Source organism: Mus caroli, unplaced genomic scaffold (genome assembly GCF_978045245.1).
Source record: "Mus caroli unplaced genomic scaffold, Mus_caroli_1 scaffold_20, whole genome shotgun sequence".
Classification (NCBI taxonomy): domain Eukaryota; kingdom Metazoa; phylum Chordata; class Mammalia; order Rodentia; family Muridae; genus Mus; species Mus caroli.
Window position 1 is genome coordinate 46,723,603 of NW_028227275.1, and position 9,491 is coordinate 46,733,093.

A 9,491-nucleotide genomic window follows, 5' to 3' on the forward strand; every position below is an offset into this window, starting at 1 on the left:
TTTCCTGTCTCTGTCTCTGTTTCAATCCCTCTTCCTGAAGGAAGAGGGTCTCAAACTGCTTTTAAGTCTTGTTTGAATGCAACATCCCTACCACACCCCTAGGATCTTCAAAAACATGAGGTCCGCAGGATCTTGTTATTTGTTGTGTAAAACTTGGAAGTTCATGACCCACAAGTATTTAGGGGCACAGAATGCTTTAGGTCTTTTGAAGAGATGTGATCTAGGCGTGATGGCACAACACCTGTAATCAGCACTTAGAGGTCAAGGTGGGAAGCGCAGAAGTCCAATCCCATGTCAGCTAACATGAGCTTTGAGGTCAGGCTGGGCTACACATGAGAAGAAGACAGGATGCAGCATCTTGTATGGCCTCCCAACCAGCAGCATCCTACAGGCAAGCCTAGTGCTGTTCTAGACAGGACATGCAAACTGCTTCTGCAAAGTGAGGTGCGCACTGACTATAGAAATGTACAGCTCCACAGCTGGTCGCTTTTGTCCCCGGTCATGAATAACTTCCAGTGACCCTTCAGTCTTAATTTGGAATTGAAGAGAAGGGATTTTAGACTATTTGGTTGAGGAGGTACCACATGTACAGAGGTCAAGTGCCTTGATCAAGAGGAAATAATAAGACAGTTGCCTGAACAAGACCTATAAGCCTCCCTGCTTTAGTCTGTGTGCCTCAATTACCAATAAGACTGCTAGAATATTTCTTTTTCTTTCTTTTTTTTTTCAAATGAGGTCTGGCTTTTACCACAGACACTGCCTTCACTCTGAAAGGTTTGTGGCCTGTATGTAACGAAAACCAAAATATGTGACAAAGCCATATACTTCCATATTGATGAAGACTTCTAAAAATACATGACAAAGCCGGGCGTGGTGGCGCACGCCTTTAATCCCAGCACTTGGGAGGCAGAGGCAGGCGGATTTCTGAGTTCGAGGCCAGCCTGGTTTACAAAGTGAGTTCCAGGACAGCCAAGGCTACACAGAGAAACCCTGTCTCGAAAAACCAAAAAAAAAAAAAATCTTTTAAATTTTCTGATAGAAAAGTGTGTTCTTTGTTTTGTTTCGTTTTTGTTATTTTTCTCAATCCAAATTTCAAAATGTGGTAGATTTTCTTTTAAAAGTTTGTGTTAGTGTGGATAAATAGTGTGTTTTGTTCTGTTCTGTTTTGTTGTTGTTTTGGTTGGTTTTTGTTTTGGGGAATGTTTTTGTACTCTGAAACATGTCCAATACTCATATGCTCATATTTGAGAGATGGGTCACCCTAGTACCTTTGATGATTTTTTGGGGGGGCTTTGAATCACGAGCTCATAGAGAGGCCACCATGACAGTTAACACAGATTTGTTTGAGTCACATTAAAATGTTTCTGAGATAACAGAGGCCCCACCCTCAAAGGATTGGTGGGCTTCAAGGCAAAGGGCCTGGTTATCTGCAGACCTGAGAACCACTATTCTGGTTTCCCAAAAGTGTTTCAACCTGGGGTTCAAGTTTAGACTCCCTCAGGGCTTAGCCTTCCACACTTGGGTTAAATAAAGCCACTAAGAAAGAAACTCTTCAGCGAGGCAGAGATGACTTTGAGTTTTAGTTAACATGTTATCCCAGAAACAAACCAACTCGGTTCCTATCGGAATTGTTTTTCTGTGAAGACATGGAGGCTGGTACAAGATGTAGGCTGTTTAGATAAATGCAAAATCGGCTCCCATGAGGAGAATTAGGCATCATCTTTTAGGAGTGTCACCTAAAATCTTGTTCCTCAGTGGTCCCTGGGTACTGTTTTCTGAAATAAATTCTGCCAAATCTAGGAAGGTGTCACATCTAGAACTGAATGCTGGCCCATGGCTAGTCTTATTTTCCCTGTGCCGATAACCAACGACTGAAATGTTAACCAGTAATAAATGTCCCCTCTTTCCCTGATTCAGCTTCTCCTCCCCAGCTGTTAGATATGACAGCATCTTTAGTGGGTATTTGTTCTAGTAACTATTTGACTCATGTGAATAAAAGTTGGTGTGTCAAGTATGGTAGGGATGACACAGGAAACAACTATGATAAGTTTTTTTAAAAGTTTGATTTTCAGTCTAACATTTTAAGAGAGGTCACATCTTCATGTCTAATCATATGCACGAGATAGCTAATGTGTGTGGCCACCAATCATGTGCTACATGCCTTGTGGACTCTCTCCCTCTGGAATGGTAAGCTAAAAATCTTTCTTTATTAAGATGCTTTTGGTCATGGTATTTTATCACAGCAACAGAAAAGTAACAAACAGAGAAGTTGATACTAGGACAAGTGGAATTATTCTGGGACAGGGGACAGTGCAGCTGGAGAGGAAAAGCTGGACGAGCATTGTCATATTGGTGGGTTTGTTTGGTTTGGTTTTTGAGAAATATACAAGACTTTGGAACTTGCGGCTGGAAAAACCAGTGAGTACTGTAACCAGTTTTTCTGATAGGAACATAGTTTACAGTAGTGCTAAGAGTGGATATCAACAACTACATAGAAACGGAGAGAATATTGCTGTCTTAAACTACTACCTAGGGGAGTGATGTGATGATATAGCTTGCAGGAAACTCAGGCCTCATCAGTGTCGTGCTTGAATAGTAACAGCAATCTGTAACCTTGAAATGTTTGGCTTTCCATCAAATTGTTAAACCAGTAATGGGCTTTCAGGGTCACTTGTCAGTTTTGTCAGTTTTAGTCAGGCTTACTCTCGCCTCTCTCCTTAATGGTCATATAATTTTAACTTGTTGAGGGTCTGTTGGTTGTATCACCACAGAGGATGCTGCACTCTGTACAGTGGAGGAAAGAAAGGGCCAAGAAAACTGAACTTGTAGAAAGAAGAAAGAACAGTTGTCCAAGATCGCAAGACTAGACTGCAAGGTTGCTTGTCCTGGGCTCTCCCTGAGTCAAAGCAATCAGCTCAGCGTGGAGCTGCAGCACTTTTCCTCGAAAGGAAGTGAATGCTAGGGGTTTCAATGGTTTTTTAAAAAAAAGCCTTAAAATGTTGATTTTGTGCTGATTAAATTACTTAATGATATTTAAGAATTAGTGGATATTAAAGCTTTCAAGAATGCCCTAAATGCAACGTTAGTACATTTTAAAAATCAGGAATAGATGTGATTATTAATTCAACCTCTAATTTGTTCTTGTAGAAGGGCATAGCAACCAAGCAAATAACACAATTATGTGAATTATTTGCAACATGTGATAAAAGATGTTAAAATATTTTATATGTAAATAGCTTTTGCAAAACAATCGGAAAATGCACCAAAGGAGAATTAGGCAAAGGATTCAAGGGGAAGCAAAATGAGAATTCTTTCATACACAATTTCAAGGAAGATTTTTTTTTCTCCTATATATCAGGGGAAAAATGGTTTCACTGTAAAAAGGAATGAGTATTAGACTTTTTCAGGACTATGGATGAGAGTTAAAATGAGTAAAATTCTGCAAAACTTTTTGGACGGTGTTCCAGTCTCAAGAATTTGCATGAGCTTTGATGGGACAATCCGGTTTTTCTTTGTCTTGATGTGTTTGAGGGTATGGTCAAAGGTGGTTTTTGCTTGTTTGTTTGTTTGTTTGCTTGCTTGCTTGGTTTAGTTTGTCTGCTTTTTGAGACAGGCTATTCGAGACAGGTCTATGCAGCCCTGGCTGTCCTAGAATTCAAAGAGTTCCTCCTGTTTCTTCCTCTGGATGCTAGAATCAAAGGTGTGTGCCACCATATTCACCAAAGACTTTTTAGGAAAAAATAATCATTTTGTGATTTTAAAAAATTGGAACCTAGTTCTAAATAATAACAGTTAAGTGGCTGAGATCGTCGAGTTTGGAGAACTAAGCTGATAGAGTGCAAAGATAGAGGTGTGTGCCTGGAAAACTTGAAACAGAGGCCTGAATAGTACTAATCTCATCCTATTTCTCCTATCTCCTGCTCTCTCAGAACTCTTTTATTAAGACCGATTGGCTTATCCTCATGGTGGGAGATATTGCTTTAGTGGGACAGTATCAGCAAAAGAGAAGTTGGCTCACAGCTTCTCTCAGTTCTAATTAAAAGACAACTCCATAAAAAGACTCTGAGGGTGGAAGGTTGGATCAGATGACTACTGGCTAGGTTGAATGTACTCTCCAAAAAGCTCTCTCATCAGATGCTGGAACCCCAATTCATATGTTAATGATGTTTGGAGACCCAAGCTTCTTGCCAGATGCCTTCAATCTCTACTACTCAGAAGAACAGAAACAGGAAGACCCAGCCACAAGTTCAAGACCTACCTGAACTAGAGAGTGAATGAACAATTTAGTGAAATCCTGTCTAAAAATAAAAAGTGAAAAGAGGTTGGCTATGCATCTCAGTTGCAGAACACTTACCTAGCATGTAGGGAGCCTTAGGTTCAATCCCCAGCAGCAATAACAAACAAATGCATTATATAAAGATCTCCAAAAGTGGGGCCTTTGAAATGTGCTTGGGAATAACTGAAATCAAAAGGGTGTGATCCTTATGATGGCCTCAGTGGCTTTATAGTAGGGCAAGAGATTTGGGTTGGCAACTGGCTTTGTCGTGCCGTGTGATGCCCTCTCCCATGTTATGCTACTGAAGAAAGCTCTCACCTGCTAGACCCTTCAAATGCCAGCGTTATGCTTGTAGATTCCCCAGCCCTAGACCCACAAGACAAGTAAACTTGGATTCTTTATAAATTGCTTGATCTCAGATAACTTGTTATGGCAAGTTAAAATGGACTAAGGCAACCACTGATGCACACAGTAAGTATATTACAATGGTGATGGTCCAGCCTTGGCTCAGGTGCCCACTTCAGAGGAACTGAGAGTGGCCTGGGTGGTGCTGAAAATGTGGGTGTCATGCAGACAAGTTGGAAGAGTAGGTTATAGCAAAACTCTTGATTCCCCACCCCAACATGATTAGCCAATTGCTAAATGAAGCCTGTAACTAAAATAACAGGGGATACACAACAGATACCCATGGGTGACTAAAAGTACTGCCATAAGAAGAGGTCTTGGCAGACATGTCACTAAAGCTGTGACCAGGTGCTTTTCTGGGTACACTTACCTGCATGGGAATGGATGGCAGGGACCATTGTTTTTCACCTTTCTGCAATATGGCTGACCCTGGGGTAGGTGCCTCTTAGTATATGGCTACCTAAATAAACACGCATACTTGTGGTGTGGGTGTGCATGCATGTTCTTTCTGATGTCAATTCTATAAGGTTTAGGAGAACCAGTGTACATAATGAGGAGTGAAAGGCTAAGCCAAGTTAAACATCTCCCAGCAAAGAGTCATACTGATGAGGGCCAGCAAAGCGTGGTGTCAAGCCCTGCCTACAAAACACGGGGTCCTCTGCGTCACTGAGCCTCACTTAAAAGTTGCACTCCGAGATGTGGTGAGGGTTTGCGTGGCCTGCCTTTAACTTCACCAGCATTTCATAGAACATTCCTTTTGCATTTACAGAGCTTGAACTCAGTATAGCTTCTTTCTAATCCCATATAAATGGTATACCATTGTATTTGCATATGTATAAAACCACTCAAAATAATCTATAACTAAATCGACGGCAGACAATGTGGAGCCTTTACCTAATGTAGTTTCAGCTCCCTGGGGAGTTGTCTCTTCAGAAAGGAGGGACATGTTTCTCCTCTAATGCTGGGTCTCTAATGCTCAGCCATTCATTATAGTAGTTGTGACAATTTTCCCAGCCACTACTGCCCTGTTCGTTGCTTTAAGGAGCATGTAGTATGTGTTAGGACTCTGTTTGATGCCAATAGGCTTCTAAGAGGCCTAAGAAATGAGTCATTCCCATAAGACGCCTACACTAAGTTCCCTCCTCCCCAGGGCCTACCTGTCAAGTCAGCACAGACACATGAGAACTGTGCCTTTTTGAATTCTATCTCCACAGAGTTCATCTGCTCTGCAGTCGCCTGCTGATGAGCATTGCATGGAAGAAAGATTCAAGAGCTTTGTAAAATTCAAGCTCAGTTACATCTACTTCATCCCTCTGATCTCACGGGCCTGTCACTCTGTTTTAGAAGGAAATTAGATGTTCTGACAAGACTGTTCTTCACAGAGCAATGTTGATTATTACCCGGTATTCTGTGATCCTATGCCTGTTTGCAAATTGATTTTTTTTTTTTTTTTGATGATTTGTTGTAGTATCTTCCAGGTATGAAAATAGACTGACTGCCCTGTGATTTTCAGGACAGTCCTTTTTCTCAGCTTCAAATGGAGATTGCTCTACCTTTTAACCAGTTTTTAGTGTACCCACTGTTTCCTGTCCAATCTGTCAAATTGCCTGTGAACGACATTGTTAGCCTTGCTTTGAAGTTACCTAAGGACAAACACCAAAAGGAAACAATGGTTGAAATTTTCCAGTTCATTTAAAAAAAAAAAAAAACAAAAAAAACCGGAAAATGTGATAACAGAAACCATGATTTATGGTGTCTTTAGGGCCTGAGGAGTCCTGAGAGCAGCAGCCCAGCCTGTCACTCACAGCTGAAAGGCGGGCCTTAAACAAAGTCAACAATGTGTACAGGGGCCATTCCACATAGCAGAACTTAACCATAAAAATAGCAAGATAGTTAGATGTTTAAGGATATCTACTGAACCCTTTCTGACCTTTGACAAGCTTGCTTTGTTTGAGAACTGTTTTCAGGGATTACAGGATAATATACATGTCTGAGATCTTAAAAAGACACCTCTGGATGAGAATAATTTAAGGCAAGTATAACCCATTTCCTCCCCCATTATACAAGTATAACACTGAACTAGGGACAGTGTTTATTAATTAATATTCTGTGGAATATAGAGAAAGATGGCAAGCACAAGAGGTTGCACGAGAAAAGCAATGGTCAGCCGTGAGCTGCCCCCACCTTCCAGAGCTCCGGATAGAAAGATCATGTACTTAGCTTTTTTTTTCTCGATAGCTTCTTTCTTGGCACCATTGTGGGCTCCTTCATACTCTTAGCTGCGGAGTCTAAAAGGAATAGTTCAGTCAAGAGAGCTTTGCAGCTCCCAGGCAGACAGAGCCATTTCTGAATTGCAGAAGCACTTAATTCTTTCTCACTTTAGGTGTGAAAGCCACTTGGGCGACAGCCCAGGCAGGGTATTGCAGACTAGGAGTGAAAAAAACTCTTGGCCTCTGAAAAGAAACAGTAGGGGGGAAAATATTCAGTTACCATTTACAAAGAGACCAAGGAGGTGGGGGGTGGGGGGAGAAAAAACTTGCATCTAGAAAAACTTGCTCTGGCAACTGTGCTTAAGACTCTCAAATTTGGAAGTTAAACATGGGGAAATGTTCTAAACGGATTGCAGCCTATTTGTCTATCACTCTCTTTCTGAAGTGGCAATCTGGGTGACTGGAAAGTACGAACACATCTCTATTCTGGTACAGCTTGCGGAGAGCTGCAAGTTACAGAACGGAGTGGGTCTGTTGGGCGGCTGCTTATAAATAGAAGGGACTTGGTTCATGCCATCGAGGGGGAGCATCTGTTTGATTGTTTTGCATGTGTGTGAGGGCAGCTAGTGTGTATTTGATAGGACAGCTTGGCTTCTGTGAGCCAGCAAGTAGTGACAGAAGAAAGGGCCCAGTGACTAGCCATGCTCCAGTGTTCTCCGTGGAGGAGTTAGGATGTTTCCAGAGGCAGGAATCCTTGTGGCTTCCTCATGCAAGTGTCTCCACGTTCTGTGAGGAAAGAGAAGGGGACTCTGAGATGCCACACAACCCTAGAGCTGTCTGTAGTTATCTGGCAGAAGTCATTTTACAAAACTAACAGGCTGGTAGAAAGCTTGAGGGGACTGTATTATAGATATAAAGTATAAGGGGATGGTCATATTCAGGGAGAAAATCCTTAGGGAAGAGAAAATAATACAGTCATTATGGAAAACAGCACGCGTATTCTTCCAATATGAAAAGTAGAAGGGCCTCGTGGCCAGGTCATCCCACTACTGTGTTTGTACCCAAAGAAAATGAAATCTGTGCCAAAGAAATATTTACACTATTCATGATGGTCATGACCATTGTGACCTAAGGGAACTGACCTAAGCATCCATCAGTGGGTGACTGGGTAAAGAAAAAGTGATAAAATGCACAATAGAAAACCAGTTAACTCTTAAAAAGACATGAAATTTCTGTCCTTTGTGACAGAATGGATGAAACAAACATGAAGCAAGACAAATACTGTGTGAACTGAGTCAGGCATGGTGGAATACTTGGGAGGTAGAAACAGGAAGGTCAGGTGTTCAAGATCAGCCCGAGCTACATTTCAAATTCAGCCCAGACTATGTAAGGTCTTGATTGTGTTTTTTTTGTTGTTTTGTTGTTATTGTTGTTGTTTGTTTGTTCTCAATAAATGATATGATGTGTGTGAAATCTAAGTCAACAAAGAAGAGAAAAGGTAGTTCAAGGTAGATACTTCAACACAGTATTGTTCAACACAATAACTATAACTAACTATAGTTAATATTGATATCTGATTGAAAAAAAGGCAAGAGAGTAGCTTTTGGGTGTTTTGAGCATAAAACCCAACAATCTGGGAGTGATACATACACTTTAAGTGTACTTTAGCCATTCTACCGTGCACACTTGCATCAAAACATGTTGTCCATCATCAACTACTATTTTTCCTTATAAATTAAAATAATTTTTAAAGAGATAGAAGACAGCCCAGTGAGTTTAACCCTTAAAGCTAATACTAAAATGCCAGGCATGGGGCTAGGCATTGTCATCCTAACAATGAGGGGCAGCCAAGCAGGTTCTTGGAGCTTGATGGCTAGCCAGCCTAGCTAACCAGTGAGTTCTAGATCCAGGAAGATTGCTGTTCTTATGAAAAGGTGGCTGGCTTCGTGGAACAGCTAAAGTTGTCCTCTGGCTTCTGCACATTTACATATATGTGCTTACATGCCCTCACATATGCACCTGTGCACACATGTGTATACAAACACACACACCAAAATAATAATTTAATATTTTTTAAGAATAAAATGAAGTCAGGTGGTAATGGTGCACACCTTTAATCCTGGCACTCAGGAGGCAGAGGTAGGTGGATCTCTGTGAGTTCCAGGTCAGCCTGGTCTACAGAGGGAGTTCCTGGTAAGCTGAAGCCTTTGCTGAGTAGGCTACTACATCTACAACCTTTCACTGAGTTTCTAGATTGATGTAGTTACTGCCATACACAGCGTTTATGAGCCTTGGCTCATGTAGGTCCACTCTGTGATCCTCACTAAGTGACGCAGTCAACTGAACCATGTGGCTCTCTGAACACACCCTTACCGTGAAGCCACATTTGACTTAGTTCGGTTGCTGTTAGCAGGGAAAACCAAGGATTAGGAGAGCAAAGAGATTAGCACAAGTGTCTTTGTGTTGGATATCTCCCCTGCTTCACTGCTCAGGGTGATGGCTTTACCTTCACCTCCTAGGAGAAACGGTGCACTTTGAGTTGCACCTGGGCCCTTGGAGGTCAAGAGCATCAGCTGTTCCTCTAGCTTTGCAATGGATAT